The sequence below is a fragment of the Pseudophryne corroboree genome, chromosome 1, assembly GCF_028390025.1.
Source record: "Pseudophryne corroboree isolate aPseCor3 chromosome 1, aPseCor3.hap2, whole genome shotgun sequence".
Lineage (NCBI taxonomy): Eukaryota > Metazoa > Chordata > Amphibia > Anura > Myobatrachidae > Pseudophryne > Pseudophryne corroboree.
In genome coordinates this window covers 889861013-889886953 of record NC_086444.1, presented here as the reverse complement: position 1 = coordinate 889886953, position 25941 = coordinate 889861013, and the positions used below count along the sequence as shown (strand labels likewise).

Here is a 25941-nt window from a genome sequence, read left to right as displayed (position 1 = left end):
TCCCCGTTTTTAAACATTAAAGCAGACAGCATCCCCCTTTTTACACATTGCGGCAGACAGCGTCCCCTTTATACACTGTACGGCAGACAGCGTCCCCTTTTACTTTGATAGATAGATAGATAGACAGATAGATACTTACCATCTCTCCCCGCTGGCTCAGGCAGTCAGGCTCCTCGGTGCAGGCTTTATGCAGCAGATCCTGGGCAGGGGAGAAGGAGGAGGAGGGAGGGGCACTGGAGCCGCAGCAGCGCAGTGTAATTGGTGGTGGCGCTGCTGCAGCTGTCCCTCTCTTTCTGCATTGGCTGGCCGACGCCGGTGTTAATGCTGGGATGAGGGAAGCGCATCCCAGCATTCACAGCAGCGCCGGGCAGCCAATGTGGAAGGAGAGGGACTGCTGCAGCGGCACCACTACCAATTACATAGCGCTGCTGCGGCTCCATGCCCCCTCCCTCCTCCTCCCCTGCCTCCGGAGCTGCTCCTCTCCTCTTCTCCAGCGCGGCGCACACAGCACAGCAGAGGCGGCTTGTAATGAGTCAATTTGATGGCTCTGCATGTATATATTGGTTTTATTATGTACTCTCAAATATCCTTTTATGCTTGTGGACAAACCAGCAGTAATCTGATTGAGTTGGCTTCAGATGATGTTAGCAGACCACAGAAAGCTTCATATTTTTTGGAAAATAATATTGAGACAGAATATCTGATCAGCCAGTAATATCCCCAATTCCAATGAATTTACAAATATGCATAAATTGGAACATTGACATTGAATATTAAGATTTGATCCATATTGAACTGAAGTTTATTACATGAACCAATGTCTCATATGTAATATTAATGTAAACTGTGTATTATGGATCTGCAAGTAAATATGAACTTAATCTAACAAGTGATTATGAAAAATAATTATACTGATTCATGTAGCTACAAGAAAAAGCCTTAAAATTAAAAAAAATAGTGATTAATGACATGATGCAGATTGTAACACTATGAGTTAAATAATAAAGAAAAGGCTTATCAAATAAATCAACATAAAACACCAACATCAGTGCAGTTGGTGGCAAGGGACATATTATTATTATTAATAATATTATTATTACCATTCGTGACTGAACCAGGATGGCTATTGATTAAAATGTACACAACACTATGGGGGTCATTCCGAGTTGATCGTAGCTGTGCTAAATTTAGCACAGCTACGATCATCTTCCCTGACATGCGGGGGGACGCCCAGCACAGGGCTAGTCCGCCCCGCATGTCAGTGCCGCCCCCCGCACAAATACAAAAGCATCGCACAGCGGCGATGCTTTTGTATTTCTGGAGTAACTCACGGCCAGCGCAGCTCCTGCGGCTGGCCGGGAGTTGTTTGTCATTGCCGATGGCCGCAGCAGCTGCGTGAGATGTCATGCAGGCGCCACGGCACGCCCCCCCAACGGTCCGGCCACACCTGCGTTGGCTGGACCACGCCTCCTAAATGGCAGGTTAACGCCGCAGTTCAGCCCCCTCCTGCCCAGCGACCGCCTCTGTCTCAGAGGCGATCGCTATGCAGCGACGACTGCCATGCTCCGGCGCATGTGCAGTTCCAACCTGATCGCTGCGTTGCGACAAACTGCAGCGAGCGATCGGGTCGGAATGACCCCCTATGTTGAAGGTTTGGTTATGCTATGAAGCAGTGATGTGCGGTTAGGTGAATGGCTGGGGAGGCACACATGGGGATGGGTCTGAATGCTGGGAGCCTGTCTCACCCCTACTCACTGTAACTCTCCCCTCACTACATCATTGAGTCTCCTACCTGCATCCCTGTGTCTTCTCTTGCTGCTGCTGACTAAGCTCCAACTACAGTGCACTTCCTTGTCACATGACACACCTAAGTGTCCATCAGTGTACAAGGCCCGCCCCCACACTCAGAGGCATGCATCTATTAGCTCCTTTTGTGTAGCTTTACTGCCCATGGTGTGGCCCCCAGATCTTCAAAGCAGTGTCTGACAATAGAACTGAAGTAGAGGTGTTGCTGCCTCATCTTTCGTCTCCCACCAGCTCCAGGGATCTTCACAAAGCTGCTGGGTGTTAGCTAACAAAAGGATTACAATAAACAAGATGTTTATGTTATAATATCTTCTTTGTATTATTCTAATTTTTTTATGTAAAACCTCCGGAGTTTGACAGGGAGTATGACAGGAGAGGCTCTGCCTATCCTGGCTGCATACCCCTGCTATGAAGTAGGATCAAATGTTTATAATGTCTCTCTTTTCAAAGAATCATTTAGCTCACATTTAATATTTATGTTGAATTACTGACTACATAATGTATAATACTTTAGTCATGTATAGATATGTATGCAAATGAGGTAGATACTATTTTATATGCAGCAAAGATATCCAGGCGCCAGGTTGTTTACACCTGATGTGGCCAAGCACCCCCCTATGCGCACCTTTGAATGAGGGGGATTAGCTTCGCAAAGGCCGGGCATGGCCTTATGGAGCCCCCATTTTCATCACTAAAGGGGCACATACTTTGTGGGATGCTGGGCTGCCCCCAGGGACTCTGGCTGAACTGCCGTCTCCTTCTCAGTGAACTGCCGGCTCCTTCTCAGACAGGAGTATTACAGGATAATGTAACCCCATAGCAAAATCTTGGAACACCCCCCCCCCCCCCACAACCCCCCTGCCTTTGTTGCTACAATGTCCCTTAGGGGCAGGAGAAAGAAGAGAGTGAGAGAGAAAGCAGGTTCCAGGGGGAGAGGGGAGTGATTTAGGGATGGAGGGAGAGAGAGAGAAAAAAAAGAGAGAGAAAGGTGGTTTTCATGGAAAAATGGAATAAGAGAAAGAGAGAGACAGTGTCAGAGAGAGAGAGAGAAAGAGAGTAGTGAGAGAGAGTGTTAGGGAGAGAGGGGGAGAGAGAGTGGGAGAAGAAGTGAGCAGGAGGGACACTACTTGACAACAGCAGGGGATGGGGGTTGGGGACATAGACGGACAGACGGATGAACGGTTAGGGGTGAATGGTAGGCACCATATGCGGGAATAGATGGATGTTTGCGGCAGTGACGGACAGATGGACAAACAGAGAACAATTTGGGGTCATGGACGGATGGGAGGGGGCATAGACAGACAGACAAACAGACAAAGCCCCATATGTGGTAAGGACGGGAAGGGACAAAGATGGACAGGTGGGAAGGGGAATAGAAGGACAGATGGATGGACAGGAGAGAGCATAGATGGACAGACAAACAGATAGAGCATCATATGGGTGTACAGACGGATGGACAGGAGGGGGCATAGATGGATGGATGGATGGATGGATGGATGGATGGATGGATGGATGGACAGAGGCATCGGCAGTCAGATGGAAAGATAGAACACCATATGGGGGCATAGACGGAAAGGCGAATGGACTAGAGGGGGCATAGACGGGCAGACGGAGGGGGCATAAAGGGATAGATGAGAGGGGGCAGAGATGGACAGACATGGCCGGCCCCTCTAACTATACAAGGTGTAGGGGATGCAACTATTATGGGGCTTGGCGGCTTGGGGGGCCAGGAAGGCAATCCCACTGCACCCTCTAAAATATATTATTACATATTATTATTTTTATTTTTTATTTTTATTTCGGGGCCCGGCAGTGTACTTACTGGTAGGGAGGAGGGAGGCAAAGCTGCTTGTTCTGAATCTGGAATCATGGCTGCACCTGCAGTACAGTAGCAGCTCCCTTATACAGTGCCACATCCGTCAGCCTTGCACCACCAGCGCCACTACTGCAGGCGCAGCCACGCTTCTGGATTCTGAAGCAGCTCCGCCTCCCTACCAGTAAGTACACTGCCGGGCCCTGAACCCGGTGTGCCAACAGTAATTAAAAATTAAAAATATGAAGACATTTTTATTTTTTTAAGAGGGTGCAGTGATTTTGCCTTTGACACCCCCCAAACCATCAAGCCCGATAGCAGCTGCATCCCCTGCTGCACCCGCTATAGTTACGCCACTGGGGAGAGCCCAACAATATGAGTGTACTGGCCCCAAGATATCTCTTGCTGAGCCTGCTTATATAAATAATTTCCTGTACATACTGTACTCCTACAAATGAGAAAAATCCACACGCTGCAGATAACTTCAGAAATTATATATATTTACGTTCACAGCTCTGCAGAAATCTGTATGTAATATAAAAGAGCTGATTTGATTAAACTGTGTAATCTCCTTGTACCTCGAGGCTACTCAGCTTGCAACACTGGAGAATTGTATAAGACATTGTGCCTCATTTCTAACAATCTTGGTTGATAACTAAGGCACATGTAAATGCATTATCATTTATTTTGCTTCTGTCTGGGAGCACATACCAAGTCAGGATTGCAGAATGAATTATCAGCCACTGCCAAAAAGTTTGTAACTAATACATTTTTTATACCTAAGGCACATCAACAAAATGCAATCTATACAGTCAGAAGCAAAGTAATTTGGATCCTGTCCCAGGTTGACATTAGATGAATAATGAACGGTAGTGTCTGATTTAAAATGAATTTTGTAAGCTGTCATATTAACACTTGATACAACTTTATTAGAACATCTTTCCCACTGCAAATTTGCTGCAAAATGTCTCACTTTTATTTTCTTAACTGCATGTTTCCTGCACTGTATAAAGGACAGACACTGTAAATGTCACTCACTGTTATTATGCCCTTGGCATGTTGGCACTGAAATTTAATCTTTTACATGATCTTTATAATTTGTAACAGATTTTCAGAACTTGGGGGGTCATTCCGAGTTGTTCGCTCGCAAGCGGATTTGAGCAGATTTGCTCATGCTAAGCCGCCGCCTACTGGGAGTGAATCTTAGCATCTTAAAATTGCGAACGATGTATTCGCAATATTGCGATTACACACCTCGTAGCAGTTTCTGAGTAGCTTCAGACTTACTCGGCATCTGCGATCAGTTCAGTGCTTGTCGTTCCTGGTTTGACGTCACAAACACACCCAGCGTTCGCCCAGACACTCCCCCGTTTTTCCGGCCACTCCTGCGTTTTTTCCGGAAACGGTAGCGTTTTTTCCCACACGCCCATAAAACGGCCTGTTTCCGCCCAGTAACACCCATTTCCTGTCAATCACATTACGATCGCCAGAACGATGAAAAAGCCGTGAGTAAAAATCCTAACTGCATAGCAAATTTACTTGGCGCAGTCGCAGTGCGGACATTGCGCATGCGCATTAAGCGGAAAATCGCTGCGATGCGAAGATTTTTACCGAGCGAACAACTCGGAATGACCCCCTTGATTTAGAAATTATGCTTGCTTCATAAGCAAAATGATTGAATGTGCCCTAGTTAGTATACAGTATGCACCCACATTCTCATATACTAATGTTCATTCCTCCATTGCTTTTCTGGGAAAAATAGATTATTATGTTAATCAAAATAAATGTTAATAGTAATAATAGAATCAAATGACAAGTCTGATTGTTTATTTTTGGCAATGTCATCTTTTACTTTACATTAGTACAGGTTGAGTATCCCATATCCAAATAATCCGAAATACGGAATATTCCGAAATACGGAATTTTTTGAGTGAGAGTGAGATGGTAAAACCTTTGTTTTCTGATGGCTCAATGTACACAAACTTATAAGGTGTATATGAAACATAAATGCATTCTGTGCTTAGACTTGGGTCCCATCGCCAAGATATCTCATTATGGTATGCAATTATTCCAAAACACGGAAAAATCCGATATCCAAAATACTTCTGGTCCCAAGCATTTTGGATAAGGGATACTCAACCTGTATTAATCTGTGTTAGTCTGTGAATAAAATGAATGTATTAGAGCAAATAGTGTATTGTGAGGGTCATTCAGACCTGGCAGCTAGTATGGGCCGCAGCGCAGTTTGCCAATGGAGGTAGCCTGCATCGCGGTTGTGCGACTCCCCTCACACACTGCGGTCGCATCCACAATGGACGCGACCGCAATGTGACTGACAGCGGCAGGCGTTCGTGGGGCGGTGACATGGTGTTGGGGGGCGGGGTGGGCCAAATGGTTGCGGACCAGGACCGTATTCGGGGGGGGGGGGGGTGCGTGACTTCACACGCAGGCGATCCAATTAAAAAAATGTCAGCCAACCACCTGACTGCGCTGTCAGGGGTCAGCCTTGGTTCCGATGCATCCGCAAGCTAATTGAGGATGCATTGTGAGGCGGTCCCCAGCATGGAAGGAGATGGACCCAGATCTGGCTGCGTATACAGCAATCTGCGTCCATCTCAGAATAAGGGACGTATACTATTATTATTATTATTATTAACAGTTTCTTATATAGCGCAGCAAATTCCGTTGCGCTTTACAATTTGAAATAACAATAACAAACTGGGTGATAACAGTCATAGAGGTAGGAAGGCCCTGCTCGCAAGCTTACAATCTATAGGGAAATAGGCATATGTACACAAGGAAAGGTGCTATCTATTGCATAGAATGAGAAGACATGTGAGGATATGTGTGGACTGTACAGAGTGGATGTAATTTGATAGGAAGGTTTATGAAAGTTATGTGGGCGGTTCTGGAATTTGATATGCTTGCCTAAAGAGGTGAGTTTTGAGGGAACGCTTGAAGGTTTGGAGACTAGAGGAGAGTCTTATTGTGCGTGGTAGGGCATTCCACAGGGAGGGTGCAGCCCGATGAAAGTCCTGCAGTCGTGAGTGGGAGCGAGTAATGAGTGTGGATGAGAGACGCAGGTCTTGTGAAGAGCGCAGAGGTCGGGTTGGGAGATATTTTGTGATAAGCGAAGTGATGTACATTGGTGTAGTTTGGTTAATGGCCTTGTGTGTGAGTAAAAGTATTTTATATTGAATGCGGTAGAGTACAGGTAACCAATGGAGGGACTGACAGAGTGGATCTGCAGACGATGAACGTCTAGCGAGGAAGATAAGCCTCGCCGCTGCATTCAGAATGGATTGTAGTGGTGAGAGTCTTGTTTTGGGAAGACCAGTTAGGAGACTATTGCAATAATCAATGCGGGAGATAATGAGAGCGTGGATTAGAGTTTTAGCAGTGTCTTGTGTAAGGTATGGTCGTATTTTGGATATGTTTTTTAGATGCATGTAACATGATCTTGAGACAGATTGAATGTGGGGAACAAAGGACAGATCAGAGTCAAGGATGACACCTAGGCAGCGAGCTTGTGGGGTAGGGTAGATAGTCGAGTTTTCAACAGTGATAGAGATATCAGGTTGGTACCTACTATTGGCCGGTGGAAATATAATTAACTCTGTCTTTGAAATATTAAGTTTGAGGTGGCGAGATGTCATCCAGGATGAGATGGCAGAAAGGCATTCAGTGACACGGTCCAGTACAGATAGGGACAAGTCAGGGGAGGACAGGTAGATTTGAGTATCATCTGCGTACAGATGATACTGAAAACCAAAAGAGCTGATTAGTTTACCAAGAGATGAGGTATAGATAGAGAAAAGCAGAGGACCCAAGACTGAGCCTTGCGGTACTCCAACTGAAAGAGGTAGCGAAGAGGAGGTAGATTCAGAGAAGCGAACACTGAAGGAGCGATTAGATAGGTACGATAGGAACCAAGAAAGGGCTGTGTCTTTAAGACCTAGGGATTGTAGTGTCTGTATGAGAAGAGAGTGGTCAACAGTGTCAAATGCAGCAGATAGATCTAGAAGAATAAGTAGTGAGTAGTGGCCTTTAGACTTCGTAGTGACCAAATCATTAACCACTTTAGTCAGTGCCGTCTCTGTGGAATGTTGGGAACGGAAGCCTGACTGAAGTGGGTCCAACAAAGTGTATGAGTTAAGAAAGTGTGTGAGTCGAGTGTAGGCAAGTCTCTCAAGTAGCTTAGAGAGACAAGGGAGCTGAGAGATAGGGCGGTAGTTTGAGAGAGCATTAGGGTCAGAATTTTGTTTTTTTAAAATGGGAGTAATCACTGCATGCTTGAAGAGTGAAGGAAAAATACCAGTAGAGAGAGAGAGATTACAGATGTTAGTTAAGGTAGGGATGAGCACCAGAGACAGAGCTTTACTTATTTGTGAGGGTAAAGGATCAAGAGGAGAGGTAGTAGAGAAGCAGGATGAGAAGAGTGATGATACTTCATCTTCATTTGTGGGATCAAATGAAGAAAGAGTGCCAGAGGGTTCAGGTACAGAACGGAGCAGGTCACTGGCTGCCGAAGAGCATGCCATTTCATCTCGGATCTTATCAATCTTCTCCTTGAAGTAGGAAGCAAGATCCTGTGCCTTGATAGTGGCTGGTGGGGTAGGTGCGGGAGGATTCAGAAGTGATTTAAATGTATTAAAGAGTCGTTTGGGGTTAGAGGCTTGAGCAGAGATAAGAGTTTGGAAATATGTTTGTTTGGCAGTGTCCAGGGCATTTTTATAAGAATGGTAGACTGTCTTATATGTGAGGAAGTCACTTGAAATACGAGATTTACGCCACTGACGTTCAAGTTTTCGTGTGAGTTTTTGTAGTTGTTTTGGAGTGCCATGGTTGACATCTAGGCCTACGTGGAGTGTGATGGGTAGCTGGAGCCACTTCATCAAGGGCTAGTTCTAGAGTCTTATTAAGGTGTGATACAGCCATCTCAGGAGAGGTGAATGCAGAAATAGGTGAAAGCAGTTGTTGGAGTGAAGTGGAAAGTTCTTGAAGATTAATTGTGTTAATATTTCTGCGAGTTTGAGGAAGATTGGAGAACTTCCGCAACACAGGGTTTGAATTAACAGAGGAAAGCATGCAGGTGATAAGGTTGTGATCTGATAGGGGGAAAGGAGTGTTAGTGAGTTCAGAGATGGAGCATAGTCTGGTGAATACTAGATCAAGGCAGTGACCCGCCTGATGAGTAGAGGAGTCAGTCCATTGGGAGAGGCCAAGAGAGGAGGTTAGAGAGAGTAGTTTGGAGGCATGCGCAGCAGATTTTGGACAATCAATAGCAATATTGAAATCACCCATGATAATGGTGGAGATGTCAGAGGATAGAAAGTGAGGGAGCCAGGCAGAAAAATCTTCCAAAAATTGTTTTGGATGCCCAGGTGGGCGGTAGATAGCTGCAACACGCAGAGAGAAAGGAGAGTAAACCCTAATGGAATGTACTTCAAATGATGTAAATGTGAGTGATGGAACCTGTGGTAGAACAGTATATGCAAAAGATTGGGAAAGTAAAAGTCCAACTCCTCCTCCTTTATGGTTATCGGGTCTGGAGGTGTGTGTAAAGTGGAGACCACCATGTGCCAGTGCTGCAGGGGAGGCTGTGTCAGATTGTGTGAGCCAGGTTTCTTTTATAGCCAGCAGATTGATGTTGTTAGATATGAAGAGGTCATGGATAGATGTTAATTTGTTACAAACAGAGCGTGCATTCCATAAGGCACATTTTAGTGATCTGGAGGGTGATGGAAGACATGTGATGTTTATGAGGTTAGCTGGATTTCTATGTTGCTGTGAATCAGGTGAATGCGAGTGATGCAAGTGGCTGGGTCCTGGATTTGGTGAAATGTCACCAGCTATCAGAAGCAGAAGAGAGAGATAAATGTGGGTGTCAGAGGTTTGTGAAAGTTTTTTATGGTAAGAGGTTGTAGATGTTATTGTCAATGAGTATAGGGAAGTAAAAAGCTCATGAGTGCTAATAAGAGGGGAGTGTAGAATTGAGGGGGCAATATGTACAGAGGCGTGAGTTGCTGGGAGACTGAATGATGCAATGGCCTTTATGAATACTCCATGAAGAGCAATGCAGAAAATCAATTTGTGGAACATAGTTAGTTTGAGCTGAAACCAGTGTTTTCTAGGCTGAGAGTGTAAGGTTTTACCTGTTCAAGTTAAAAGTTCAGGTGCCTATTTACTGGTGTTGTTCTGCTGTATGTTAACTGTGCATTATAGAGCAAAGTGACATTTCAAATTGCCCATTTTACAAATGGCATAAACAAATTCTTACAAAATAGATTCTAATTTAGAATCATATTACTACAGGCTTAAATAGATTCAGTTGTAAGAGAGGATATAGGAAAATCAGGTAGGCAAGATCACCTTAATACAATGGTTCTCAAACTGTGTGTCGTGGCACCCTGGGGTGCCTCAGGACACTTGCAGGGGTGCCTTGGATTGGCGGCCCAGGCCCAGTTAAAATTATTTATGATCAATGTGATAGGCAAAACCAGTGCTGGTGGTTGTAATTCATAAAATATGTGTACAAATAGAAGGAAAGCTTGGGCCTAATTCAGAGTTGATCGCAGCAGGAACTTTGTTAGCAGTTGGGCAAAACCATGTGCACTGCAGGGGAGGCAGATATAACATGTGCAGGGAGAGTTAGATTTGGGTGTGGTGTGTTAAATCTGCAATTTAAATTGCAGTGTAAAAATAAAGCAGCCAGTATTTACCCTGCACAGAAACAATATAACCCACCCAAATCTAACTCTCTCTGCACATGTTATATCTGCCCCCCCCCCCCCCTGCAGTGCACATGGTTTTGCCCAACTGCTAAAAAAATTCCTGCTGAGATCAACTTGGAATTACCCCCATGGTTTTGCCCAACTGCTAACAAACTTGCTGCTGCGATCAACTCTGAATTACCACCATTGTCCCTTACCACACAATTAAACCTAACAATGACATTAAAACACAATTTGCTTAATTTAATATTCCTTTCTAAATTTCTCAATAGGGGTGCTCTGAAAAAAAATTCTGATACTCTAGGGCGCTGTCATTCCAAAAAGTTTGGGAACCACTGCCTTACGAGACAAATTATTTAAGTCATCTCAGTAGAAATAATAATGGCAATCAAGAGGAAATTGGTGTCACCCTTACCTTTTTTGCAACCTTTACAGTATTGTATCTATTTAAATGAACCTCTTTCTCTAGACATTTGGCAGTAATCAGAGGTTTAAATGAATAGTTCTGTCTTCCCTGAAAGAGACAAAAATGACACAGTACTTTTCACTGTCAGATCAACCACAGTGAAATATGAATGACAGTTACACTGACAATTAGTGTCTCATATGCATTACATGAATAGGAAAGCAGAATTGTTGGTTTTTAATATATTTTGTAAATAAAGTATAGGATTCCAATATTGGTAACCTTAAAACTAAAAATCAAAGTAATACTGTAATTTCATGATTGGAATTTAATGTTTGAAGTTTTATCAGGATAATCCAGTGACGTGTGTTACACAAATTTAAGGGCATTGAAACAAATTATAAATTGGCACAGTAGAACTTTATAATTTTATTGAAATTGTGTTGCATTACATGTGAGACAGAAGTTGAATGATAGAGAAGATGTAGTGAAATAATAAAGGATAAATTAATTCTTGTTCAAACAACTTGGTAGATGAGCTATGAAAGTAAAGCTTTACAAATCAGAGGATTCTAATGTCAGCTGAGATGAAAGTGTACTGAAGATAAAAGAAAAATAAGATTAAAGACCACCATCAGGTCTGATACAACGAACACAGTTTTTGTTCTGAATACACAATCACGGAAACCTTTTTTTTTTTTTTTTTAAATGTTCACCATGTGCACAGATATACACTATGAAGTGCATATTGGCCCTCATTCCGAGTTGTTCGCTCGTTCTTTTTCATCGCATCGCAGCGATTTTCCGCAAACTGCGCATGCACAATGTACGCACTGCGGCTGCGCCAAGTAAATTTGCTAAGAAGTTTGGTATTTTACTCACGGCATTACAAGGTTTTTTCTTCGTTCTGGTGATCGTTGTGTGATTGACAGGAAGTGGGTGTTTCTGGGCGGAAACTGGCCGTTTTATGGGAGTGTGTGAAAAAACGTTGCCGTTTCTGGGAAAAACGCGGGAGTGGCTGGAGAAACGGGGGAGTGTCTGGCCGAACGCTGGGTGTGTTTGTGACGTCAAACCAGGAACGAAACTGACTGAACTGGAAGAGTAAGTCTGGAGCTACTCAGAAACTGCTTAGAAATTTCTATTCGCAATTTTGAGAATCTTTTGTTCGCACTTCTGCTATGCTAAGATACACTCCCAGTAGGCGGCGGCTTAGCGTGTGCAATGCTGCTAAAAGCAGCTAGCGAGCGAACAACTCAGAATGAGGGCCCTTATGCATAAGGTCATTGCAATCAGCAAAAAAAATTGCACATATTTTGTGCAAATATCCCTACATGTCCCCTGTACATATACATACAGCACGGGCCATAGGGCCGGCACAAGGTTTGTCTGAGCTCCAGGCAAAGCTTTGTCCTTCCACCCCTTTATCCCTCAATACCCGCTTGCCAGCTCCACTTCTAATTTGTAAAATAAAAATAATAACCCTTACTGCCTCCTAGCAGGCTGCAGTGCAGACTCAGACTGCTGTCTAGGCTCTACTGCTGTTCCTGGGCAAGTGTGAGATTTCTAGATTTGGGGGGGGGAGAAGAAAAGAAAACTTGCTGCAATAAGGCAGTAACACATTGGCCCTCATTCCGAGTTGATCGGTCGCAAGGCGAATTTAGCAGAGTTACACACGCTAAGCCGCCGCCTACTGGGAGTGAATCTTAGCTTCTTAAAATTGCGACCGATGTATTCGCAATATTGCGATTACTAACTACTTAGCAGTTTCAGAGTAGCTTCAGACTTACTCTGCCTGTGCGATCATTTCAGTGCTTGTCGTTCCTGGTTGACGTCACAAACACACCCAGCGTTCGCCCAGGCACTCCCACCGTTTCCCCGGCCACTCCTGCGTTTTTTCCGGAAACGGTAGCGTTTTCAGCCACACGCCCCTGAAACGCCGTGTTTCCGCCCAGTAACACCCATTTCCTGTCAATCACATTACGATCGCCGGAGCGATGAAAAAGCCGTGAGTAAAATTACTTTCTTCATAGTAAAGTTACTTGGCGCAGTCGCAGTGCGAACATTGCGCATGCGTACTAAGCGGATTTTCACTGCGATGCGATGAAAAATACCGAGCGAACAACTCGGAATGAGGGCCATAATACAGAGTGCATCATAGTGAAGGATATACTGTAGAATGCAGAGAGTGCTCCAGTGAGCATCCCAGTGTCCACCATTAAATACAAATAATATACAAACAATGGCCCTCATTCCGAGTTGATCGCACCAAGTAACTTTTTGCTGCTGGTGCGATCAACTAATCTCCGCCCATGGGGTGTGTATTTTAGCATAGCAGGGCTGCGTTCGCTTGTGCCGCCCTGCTATGCTAAAAAAATTTCACTCAAAACTAGACCAGCCCTGGACATACTTACCCTGTGCGACGGATTCAGCGATGATGGGCCCGGCTTTGACGTCACATCTCCGCCCTCCGTTCGCCTAGACACATCTGCGGTTTTCTTACCACTCCCAGAAAACGGCAGCAAACGGTAAGTTGACGCCCTGGAACACCCTCTTGCTGTCCATCTTGCAACCGCTATCTTCTCTGTCAACGTCGTTGCCCGGCGACCTCTGTTGCCGGGCAACAATGCGCGTGCACAGTGCACACGCCGCGCATGCGCATTCCAGACCCGTTCGCACCACAGTGAAGAACCGCTGCGTGCGAACGGGTCGGAATGACCCCCAATAAACATAAAATCCAAGTAACCACCACACAGTATAATCCACTAATGATTATTGAACTCCTCCTTAAAATCATTTATGCATTCTTTTATGTATAAAAAAGCATGTTTTTATTGAACATATCACAAATTTACTGAGTACCATTAGCAATAATAGTGGAAAATATAAATAAGTGGGGACATAACATCCACACAAAAATAACAAATATTAAATATTAAAACACATACAGTACACATAGCATGTAAGAAACAGTGTAAACTGTATTCTTAAACAGTACAGACTTACAAAAAAGTATTTTAGCAATTAGAGAAAAAAAGAATGTTTCCTTGATACATATGAAAAGTGACTGTCCTGATCCGTCACGTTATCTGATCCCAAAATATGGTATTGTTCAAACTGTATGTTGTATCAATGTATATTCTCTATACTGCATATTAAATCACAATTCTGTAAGTAGCAGGCCAAGTTATTTAACTAAGCCCACAAGACATTTGGTCTGCTTGTAAAGAATGTATGTTTACTAGCAGGAGATCAAGTATAGAGGGGATGCAATCATTGTCCCAGCTGTAGGAATCCCGGTGATCAGGATCCCGGCGCCAGAATCCCGACACCCAGTGAAATGCCTGCGCACACAGTCCTGGCACAACCCCCCTATTCCCCCGCAAGGGGACACGCTGCGCTCGCTGCCGGGATTCCGGCTGACAGGTTCCCGGCATCGAATCCTGAAAGCCTGGATCCCGATAGCCAGGATCACGTATTGATTCCTTCCTGACCATCCCCATTCAGGAGACATTATGTTAACGGAGGTGTTGAATTCTTTTAAAGAAAGGTGAATGGAATACACAGCGAGTCCCTTCCAATCAGCCTGAGTCTGTGGGGTCAGTGAGAGAGTGCAGGGGAAAATGTGGTGGGTAACTGGGTATGAGTCTATGGGTCAGGTCTGGTCACAGCAACCCCACCCAGCCCTATTAATGTCTATATCTCAAAGCACTCGCCCCCTTCAATAATCACCTAACAGCAACCCCCTTCGGTAATCACCTAACAGGCATCCCCCCTTTTAATAATCACCTCACAGAACCCCCACTTCATTAGTCCCCTCACAGCACTCTCTCCTTCCCCCCTCTTCAATAAACACCTGACAAGACACACCGCTCAGCGCCAGCAAAATGACCTTTTTAGACACCTTCTTGTCCCGGGCTCCTTCTCACCTTTCATTGCTCCCAGCCTCCTTCCTAGGACAGTCCCTCCCAGGCACCACCATTCCTGGGAATGTCACAAAGAGAAGTTCTGCAGGCTGTCGGGAATTGTAGTTTAAAACGTATACACGTTTCATGCTATTTACACAGCACAGTTCATAGAGCTAGACTACAACCCCCAGCAGTATCCAAGCTGTAATAGTAGCTATGCTGTACTAGAAACCCGGTTGTCATGGTGTTATTGATGACGAGCTATAACCATGCAGTACATAAAAACAAGAGATGAAAATGGGCTCCTCCGGTATTAGGGGCCCTGAAGTTTAAGCTTAATTAATTTCATAGTAGATCCGCCCCTGGTTACAGGAACTTTATACCCAGAGATAGCGACTTTACACGCGGGCCGCAATCAATTAATTTTTATATTGAGGGAGTTAAAACCCACAAGAACGGGGGCTTTGGAGTAATCACTACCTGAAGAGAGGTCAGCTATGACTACGGTATGCGTCAATCTATTACTGTGATCTCTTCCACACCAGAGAACTGTGTCTCGTACATGCACAACCTTGATTTCTGCACTTTTTCCTATTTTTATTTCTGAAATCATAACCTATATGTCATTCTTATTAAGTGGTCTATTTACTAAGCCTTGAATGGAGATAAAATCAACGGTGATAAAGTACCAGCCATATGCCTAGAGAAGAAAGCAGGTGCTCAGCACAAAGAATTTCCTCTCCCAGCATTAGTCCAGAGTACAATGCAGGGACAAATCATAGGGAAGTGTGGAGATGGCAGGTCACGCTGGAGAGGAGGGATGTGGCAGGAGCTCCTGGGACTCTAGTCTGTAATCTCTGGGTAAGATGTATCAAGTCCTGGAGAGAAATAAGGTACCACCAGCCAATCAGTTCCTAAATGCCATGTAACAGGCTGTGTGTGAAAAATGACAGCTGGGAGCTGATTGGTTGGGACTGTCCGCTTTATCTCTCTCCACAGCTTGATACATTTCACCCTCCCTCCTCGACCAGAAGAGAGAACTAGACAGGTGTATATAAAAACACAGAATTTGATAGCAGATAAGAACAACTCGGCCCATCTAGTCTGCCCATGTACACACACAACCTAGAGTTAATTTTGTTGGGAGCCAATTAACCTACAAGTATATTTGTGGAATATGAAGGAAACCCACGCAAGCATGTGGAGAATATACAAACTCCACAGAGTTGGGGACATGGTGAGAATCGAACCCATAACCTCAGTGCTGTGAGGCAGTAATGCTAACCATTACACCAGCTGTAGTGAAACTACAAGTTCCAGCATGCTTTACCAGCTGATCGTGGAAGGTATGCAGGCAAAGCATGCTTTGCCCAGGGTCCTACACTGCTATTAAGATGGCCCTGCATTACTAGACCCAAATACACAAAGTCAAGCATTAATTATTTATTTCTTAGTGGGAGTTCACTACATATCTATTACTCATCTGTATTTTCTCCCTCACATTCTGCTATGTATGTCTTTTAAAATAAAAAATACAATTGTTTTCATTTGCACTGCACATCGTTACCACTATTTCTATATGCTCTTGAATTACTGTAGTGTTGATGAATTATTGTGCAACTTAAGAACTAGAGATTTGCGGCGGGCACGTTTCATGTTTTGTGTTTTGGGTTTGGTTCTAAATCCCCGCTCGTGTTTTGGTTTTGGGTTGGTTTTGCCAAAACCACCCTTTCATGTTTTGGTTTTGGATCTGGATGATTTTTGGAAAAAAAACATAAAAACAGCTAAAATCACAGAATTTGGGGGTAATTTTGACACTACGGTATTATTAAACTCAATAACATTCATTTCCACTCATTTCCAGTCTATTCTGAACACCTCACACCTCACAATATTGTTTTTAGGCCAAAAGGTTGCACCGAGGTGGCTGTATGACTAAGCTAAGCGACACAAGTGTGCGGCACAAACACCTGGCCCATCTAGGAGTGGCACTGCAGTGGAAGACAAGATGGCTGATTTAAAAAATAGGCCCCAAACAGCACATCATACAAAGATGTAAAAGAGGTGCAATGAGATAGCTGTATGACTAAGCTAAGCGACACAAGTGTGCGGCACAAACACCTGGCCCATCTAGGAGTGGCACTGCAGTGGCAGACAGGAGGGCAGATATTAAAAAAAGGCCCCAAACAGCACATCATGCAAAGATGTAAAAGAGGTGCAATGAGGTAGCTGTATGAGTAAGCTAAGCGACACAAACAATTGGCCCATCTAGGAGTGGCACTGCAGTGTCAGACAGGAAGGCACTTAAAAAAAATAGTACCCAAATAGCACATCATGCCAAGAAGTAAAAGAGGGCAATGAGGTAGCTGTATGACTAAGCTAAGCGACGCAAACAATTGGCCCATCTAGAAGTGGCACTGCAGTGTCAGACAGGAGGGCAGATATAAAAAAAGCCCCCAAACAGCACATCATGCAAAGATGTAAAAGAGGTGCAATGAGGTAGCTGTATGAGTAAGCTAAGCAACACAAACAATTGGCCCATCTAGGAGTAGCATTGTAGTGTCAGACAGGAGGGCACTTAAAAAAATAGTACCCAAACAGCACATCAGGCCAAGAAGTAAAAGAGGGCAATGAGGTAGCTGTGTGACTAACCTAAGCGACACAAGTGTGCGGCACAAACACCTGGCCCATCTAGGGTTGGCACTACAGTCCCACTGCACTAGTGGCAGATACCGGATGCACGTCTAACACCAGCATAGTTGTTATGGCCTCAGTAATTCGCTTTGCAACAGGGTATATATATATATATATATATATATATACGGCAGTATCACTGAACTGGACTTATACGCTAGTACCACTGCAATTATACGGCAGGATCATCACTGGACTTATACGGCAGTACCGCTGGACATATACAGCAGTATCAATGGACATATACGGCAGTATCACTGGACATATACGGCAGTATCAATGGACAAATACGGCAGTATCACTGGACATATACGGCAGTATCACTGGACTGGACTTATACACCAGTACCACTGTAATTATACAGCAGGATCACTGGATTTACATGGAAGGATCACTGGATTTATATGGCATGGTCACTGTAATTATACGGCAGGATCACTGGATTTATACGGCAGTACCGCTGGATATATACGGTAGTATCAATGGACATACAGTATACGGCAGTATCATTGTACATATACGGCAGTATCACTGGACTGGATTTATAAGCCAGTACTACTGTAATTATACGGCAGGATCACAGAAATTATACGCCAGTATCACGGGAATTATAAGGCAATATCACGGGAATTATATGGCAATATCACTGTAATTATACAGCAATATCACAGGAATTATACGTCAGTATCCTGAGAATTATACGGCAATATCACTGTAATTATACGCCAGTATCACCGGAATTATATGGCAATATCACTGTAATTATACGGCAATATTACAGGAATTATACGCCAGTATTCCGAGAATTATACGGCAATATCACTGTAATTATACGCCAGTATCACGGGAATTATATGGCAATATCACTGTAATTATACGGCAATATCACAGGAATTATGCGCCAGGCGTTGGACACACCTCTCTGACCTCCTATACCTAAGATAAGGAAATTTTATTCTAAAAATGATGATATATAAATCTTTCTATTCTTAATATATTTAATATTTTTTTGATATTAGTATTTTTGCTTTTTATATATTTTTATCTACCTTCATTCTTTTTATAATATTGGTTTTAATTTTAATATACTCTGTCCCTAATAAATGTAATATCTTTTCAATTCACTATTTGTGAATTTTTTATAAATTGGTCATATTCACATTTTTAATATAATATACACACCGTTGGTTGCTGATACCCCTACCACCTCCTTTTTAATAATCATTTTACAGCATCTTACCCATGCTGAATTCATAGGGGCCAGCTGACACCCTTATTGTAGAAGGGAGTGTTTAATTGTTTTTAATTCTACAGCCACATGTGGCGCTGCACCTCCACAACGTGTGTGTGTGTGTGTGTGTGTGTGTGTGTGTGTGTGTGTGTGTGTGTGTGTGTGTATACATATATATATATATATATATATATATGTATATATACACACACCGTAAAAAGGTTTTCTTTGCAGGAATCATGATGCCACACATTGGCAGGGCCGATGTTTCCATTAGGCAGCTTTAGGCAGCTGCCTATGGGCGGGGGATATGAAGTGGCAGCCCGCAGCAGCCCCATGGCATCAGCGGAACTAGAGTCACTCATTACAGTTACAGTAGGTCACGGGCCCTAAAGAAAAAGGAGGAGGAGGTCTGGCTGGAGAGGAGTAGTGGGAGCACGATCACTCCACTTCCCTACCATGCTCCTCTGTACTGGATCTGTTCCCCAAGGATAGAAATACAGTGTTGAGTGGTCAGGCGGCAGCCTTCTGGATCTCCTTCCCCTGCCGCATTGGCCCGTCCTCCCATGAAGGCGATGTGTGATGTCCTCTCTGCCCACCCCCTTACTCAGTCCCCTTCCCCCCTCCTGCACTGCAGAGTGCACAGCTGCGCACAGGCACATCTTAAGGTATGGCCCCTGCTTAGTCACACATGCCTGCTTATGCCAAACATGCTTTCGCCCCCGCGTGCTCTGCATCTGGTCACGTCACGATGGTTGGTGACAGAGCACTGAGCCACCCTACTCCCCAGTGGTCTCGGGACCCTCCCTCCTCGACTCCTCCGACTACTCTGTCCTGTGGTCGCTACAATGGGGCTGCATAGTCACTGGAGCTCAGATCTTCCTGCTGCCGGCCTCCTCTTCAAGGGCTGTGTCTTAATCTGCAGGACTGCCATGTTGACACTGAACTGCACCTGTAGCTCCGAGGTTACCTGGACATGGCAGCGGTGAGTGACTGGAGAGCCCTGTGCCATCCTGCCCCCCCACCCTCGTGTGTGGCCCCTGTACCCTCCGCCTCTGTGTGTGTGTGGCCTCCCCTACTCCCCCTCACCATGGAATGTGTCCCCCTGCCCCTGTGTGTGTGTGTGACACCTTGTGCCCCCCCCCTTGTGTTTGACACCTTGTCTGCTGCCTTTGTGTGTGTGTCACACAGTGCCCCCCTACACCTGTTTTTCTCTGCCCCCTCATGTGTGCCCCCTGCCCATGTGTGCGTGACACCCTCTGCCCCCCTGCCCCCATGTATGGTGCACTGTACACCCCCTGCCACTCATGTATGATGCACCTTGCAGTGCACACCCTGTGACCCCTATCCCCCCCTTTGTTGGACGCACTGTGCACCCTCTGCCTCTGTGTGTGTCGCGGTGTACCGGCCCCAGGGGTGAGTGTGTTTCTGATCTGGGGGGGGGGTTTAAATTGGCATTTTTGTTGTATTTTTTTCCCCGCTGTTCCTCTCCCCACTCGTGTCCTATGTTCCTGGCTCCCAGTCAACATTCACCGGTTCCTCTGTCCCCTGGTCACAGCCAGTCACAGTCCATCACCCCACACCCTTTGCCTACCCAGTCAGGGCCCGTCAGCCCAAAGCCTCTGCCTTGCAGTCACAGCCGACACCCATGGTCAGGAATGTGCTCACCTCTGTCCTCCGGTCACAGCCCATCACCCTGGGACCTCTGCCTTACGGTCGCAGCCTGTACCCACACACCTTCTGCCACTGCTCACGGGCTGTCACCTCGCACAGTGTGCCACCTGCTCACAACACCTGTCCACTGGTTGCAGCCAGTCGCTCCATGCATCTGCCCACTGGTGGCAGTCCATCGCCCCATGACCTCAGTACCCTGGTCACAGTCCATCGCCCCACGGACGACCCATCTGTCCACCAGCCTGTTGCCACATTGCCTCTGATGATTTTAGACATATTTCTATGTGGATTCAGCATTTGTGGTGTGGTTTTGTGTGGATCTGTTTTTGTTTGTGTATTATCAGTTGATCTGGATTTTTTTCTGTGTATTTTTGTGGATCTACTGTAACTTTTTTATTTGTTTTTGGTGGATCTGACTTTGTTTTGGTCTATTGTGTGGATCTGACATCGTGAATCTGGCTTTTTTCAATATGACTTTACAGTACAGTATGTGGATCAGACATTTTTGGTGTATTTTTATGTGGAAATTATCTTTTTTTAGATTTATTTTTATATGGATCTAGCTTTTTTCAATGTGGTTTTGTGTGAATCTGTAGTTTTCAATATATTTTTAAGTGGATCTTGCTTTTTATGTATTTTTAGTGAATCTGGCTTTTTTCAATGTATTATGTGGATCAGGCGTTTTCAGTATATCATTATGTGGATCTGGCTTTTTCAATTTGCTTATGGGTCTGGCATTTTCAATGTATTTTTGTTTGGATCTGGCTTTTTTAATGTGAACCAGAATTTCACATACTCCACCATCAAGTCCAGGTTTGGGGATGGCCATTCTTGAGCACTGGTGACTTAGTAGCCATGCTTGAGCATAGGTGACTTAGTGCCTCACTTTGATTTAGCTATCTGGACTCGGCATGGATATCCTGGGGGCCTGGACTGTAATGGCGGAGTTTGGGGGGGCACTGATGGGATCCGTGGTGGCGGTGTCGTCAGTTCATCATTCATCTTCCAGTGGCTGCCAACCCGTAATGGTGTGCCAATTGTTCCCTTGCTTCCTTGTATCTCAGCTGTAGATTGTAAGCTTGCTAGCAGGGCTTCCCTACCCCTCTGTTATTACCCAGTTTTGTTTTATTAGTGTTGCTTCCAATTGTAAAGCGCAACGGATTTTGCTGTGCTATGTAAGAAACTGTTACTATATAAAATAATATTGTGTACTGAGACTTGTGGTGCTATTTATTACCTGTGCTCTGTTTTTAGTTTTTTAGATACTGTAATGTTAAGTTATATGTAAATTTAGTTAAAAGATAGTCATATAGCGGAAAATCAATACAGGCGCTTTAGTATATAAAACCACACTATTAATAATTAATAAAATGCTGCTCTCAAAAGGTATTCTGTTATACCTAAAGTACCAAAATTATTTATAGACAACTCTAATAGAGAGCGCAAAAATATATAATAATAATAAAAACTATTTATTGTTCTACACAATATATATTTATATTTAATTAAACATATATATCAGAGTTAGAGAGCCACAAACTAAACAAGAAAATTTTTAGATCATATGGTATATACCATGTAGTTGATAAATAGTATATTGGGATAGATATGTTGATAAAGTCCCTTTTAATTCCTGTGGTTATTAATCCAGTAATATCCAAATGAAAAAAAGAGCTCCTTAATGTCCAAGACAAATATTATATAGCTGAATCCCGGTAATTGTGTAAAGTGCCTATTATGCTGTATATATAGTGCCCATTCAATGGTGCCAGTATTGGTGAAATGATGCGCAGTATTTCACCAAAGGAAAAGTGCCTCCTACTTCTTTATCAACGTATTTATAACACCCCTCTGCCGTTGTTAAGGTATATTCTCACCATACATGCTGTTCCTATTGCCGTGTCCTATTGCACAAGGACGAAGCGGCTGCAGTGGCGGTGGATGTTTAACGTTGGTGCCGGGTCCTATCGCACAAGGACCAGACGGCACTTGAAGAAGCGGAAGCAAGCCGGGCTGTAAATCACAATCGGTGAAGTGCACCTGTATCAGCGCTGGCAGTCTTTAATACAACTGGATAAAGATGTCCTGGGTAAATGGAAAAGTGGTATTGCGGCTCCGTATCTCAGACCCTTGATGCGTTTCTCCAACTTAGCTGGTGTCGGTTTCTTCAGAAGGTACCGACACCAGCTAAGTCGGATAAATTTTTGCGCTCTCTATTAGAGTTGTCTACAAATAATTTTAAGTTATACTGTATGTACCCTGTATTGTTCTGGTGTGTGCCGTATGTACGGCACTGCTAAACACTTGTAACGCCTTATAAAGAATATGCAATAATAATAATAATGTTATGGGGGGGGCAGCAGGCAGAAGTTTTGGCTAGGGTGTCGAGAAACCTTGCACCGGCCCTGCACACTGGTTTACCTGTGTTGTGCTGACTGTGGCGAGGGCTTATTCCTCCACCATGTGAGATTCCATAGCAGGCTGGGTCCATCCATTCCGTACGCTGAGCTCTCCTCCATGAGCAGTAGGAGGCGGAGCAGGCTGGGGTCACATCAATCAGACGAAAGGAAGCCTGGGCCGAGTGCACCGATGCCGTCCATCAATCCAGCTTCTGGACATGACCACCAGCGGCGGTTGGGTGTGGCAGGCTGTGACCGCAGCTCCTTGCCTATGTCCCTGAGAGGCTGCGGAGCCCAGTGGTCAGCTTGGTTGCAGGCTAGCCATGTGAAGGGAGAAGGAGGTGTCCTTGCAGCCCAGGGAGGAGGGAGGGGACTATGCTGCTGCATTGAATGCCTTGCTGGCCAGCACAGACTCAGGTGGCCACTGCTGGTGAGTGGGATCAGGACTCACTAGCAGGGAGCGCAGCACTACAGATCAGCTCATAAGAGAGATCCGATCTGCGGCATGATGGGGGGCCTTCCTGGAATGGGGGGCCCAGGGTACTTACCCCCAGGGCTCGACTCCCCTTCCCCGATGCTAGCACTTATCAGGGATTATGCTTTGGGTGCCCCAGAAACCCAAAGCATAATTATGCGATAACTGGCTGCCGGAGCCGCGATCACAGATGGGACCGGAATCTTATCCTGGATCCCATGTGTTATTATAGGATCTAGCGTCTGTTTTCAGCAGATCAAAACAGCTTCTGATTAGATACCGCGATAATGACCATCAGTCAAAAATCACGATATCCGACCATTTTGAGCTGCTAAAAACAGATCACATCTAAGTGGATACCCCCCTAGTGTATCTAGACCCCAGAGGTGTTACTCCAAGTATGACCCATTCTGGTGTCAGCAGCAAGTAAGTAGGGAGGTAGGCAGTGGCATATGTTTTAATCTGCACCCAAAATCATTTACATGGAAAGCAATCCCACAGACAATGATATACTAAGGCATCTACAGGGGCACATTTAGGACAAGATGAATGGGATACCAGGGCCGAAACTAGGATTTTTGCCACCCGGGGCAAGGTAGTCATTTGGCGGCGCCCCCTCTTCCCCCCCACACGCACACAAAATGGCTGGTATGGCTGTAAATTAGGATCTGGGCAGCAGTGATTAAAGAGATGTCCAGAGGTTGGGGTGCCACTGCACGGCGTTCCAACATGAACCTCTGGACATCTCTTTCATCACTGCTGCCCAGATCCTAATTTACAGCCATACCACACTGGATATGCCCAAATTCGTCCGATCTTGGAAGCCAAGCAGTGTTGGCCCGGCCAGTACTGGGTTAGGAAACTTCCCAAGAAGACCGGGTGCTGTAATAATAACTGGATCAGGGGCACGTCACTCCCATACTCGATCTAACAATTAATTCAAGCTAACAATAACTCTTCCATATATGATGGTATAAACCTATATATAAACTATTAATACGATACTAATTGCCATATATATAATTATTTTCCAAGTATACGAATCATGTATTCAACACCTGTACTCTAAGATGAATCTCCTGATGCTATATTTCGCACCTTCTTGCAGGGTGTCATTCCACTATGAATATTAGAAGTTAGTGTTTAGTACCTCAGGCTGTACATATATTCACCTAATTAAGCTTACAATATATTTATACATAGTACTTGTTCAATAGTATGTAAACAATATGGATCACATATGATTCCTAAATAGTTTTAGAAGCACTGATTACGCTTTTATATCTCTTTTTTATGTGTTCCTCCGGTTTGGAGACAATGGAACAACCATTACCAATCTATTTGAATGAATATTGTCAATGGAAATATGGCCGCCGGCACCCGCTTCTACTACATGGGACTGTCTTACAGTACGGACTACACTAAGATGGCCGCCGCATCTCCCTTTACATCAGCCAGCGCATGCGCGAAAGGAGTTCTCGGACACCGGAAGTGGGGCGGAAATGACGCGAGTAGCGTTGCGTACCAGAAATGAACTCCCCTGAAAGAAAAGAGAGCTTTACAAGGACTCCTTACATATTTTTTAAGCACAAACACAGCGCTTTACTGTATTCACAGTCTCCCCTCCTATTAGTTCCAGTCAATATGTGTTTTATGTGTTTTTTGTATCCTGTTCTCTAATGCTAATTAATTACAGGAAGTGAGGTAATCAATCACTTCCTCACCCATAGGGGTATATATAGAGGATGTGTCCCACTCTGTCCACTACCCCTTGATGAAGTCAGACCAGACGAAACGCGTTGGGTGAATCCTGCTACTATCGAATCCTCAGTTAAGCTGCCTTTTTTATATGAATTTTTTAATATGTATTTTTTTACATATTTTAGTTCTAGCCATTTTTAATATCCTCATTTTTTAGTGCATGAATTTCAGCACCATTTCTACTTGTTTTTTATGTGCCCTCATGGTTTTTAAAGTACTCTTTTATGTTGTCCACTTATATATATTTTTCTTTTTTTGCATTTGTCTTAAACGTTCTTTGTAAAAAAAAAATGCATTATTTTTGAGAAAATACGCAGTCGCTAAGAATAATTACCACCTGTGGTCGCTCCGATCTTATTCGTTTTTCCAATATTCCTTTATCCTGCACATGTACAAGTGCGGGCTTTACTTAAGATCTAGCAGACGCCCCATACACAAAAAAGGGGAGTGGCATACAGTGACTAGATGTTTTTTGGGGTAACCTATAACTGACATACTGTGAATTTTTTTTATTCTACTATATTTTTTGGCGCTGTTAGTTCACCCTATACACACACACACATATATATATATATATATATAAATAAATATAAATAAATATATAACAAGTATTTTATATATATATATATATATATATATTTCAGAACTTTTTGACATGAAAAATTGCCTTAGCAATTTTAGCAGGGACCTGCATGTGTGTGTGGTAGGTGCACACATACCTCCCATTCTGCAGGATCTCTCTCCTCCCGTCCAGCTCTCCGGCTTTCCTGTTGGCGGCAGGTGCATCCTTGGCGGTACGCAGACACATATGTTACTGCACGGCTGGGACAGGAAGTCGCACTTCCGTGAGAGGAGGTGTGCAGTGGGACCCCAGGGGATTGACCCCAGTCACTGGCCGGCCTGTTGGGGAAGAAGTATAAGGGGGAAGGACTGGAGGCACTACAGCATAGCTTCCCACCCCACCTACAGAGCAGGGCTGGATTAGGCCTTTGGGGGGCCTGGGGTACTTAAGACAAGGGGGCCCTCCCTCTCTTTTCAGCTTG

At 44.4% G+C, this 25941-nt stretch overlaps 1 long non-coding RNA gene and 1 pseudogene across 1 annotated transcript in view; both read left to right on the top strand.

The window, feature by feature from the left end:
- Positions 1-25941, top strand: part of LOC134960505 (uncharacterized) — an 83227-nt gene that overhangs the window by 3200 nt on the left and 54086 nt on the right. The window lies entirely within an intron of this gene.
- LOC134949235 (5S ribosomal RNA) lies at positions 23911-24028 on the top strand (annotated as a pseudogene).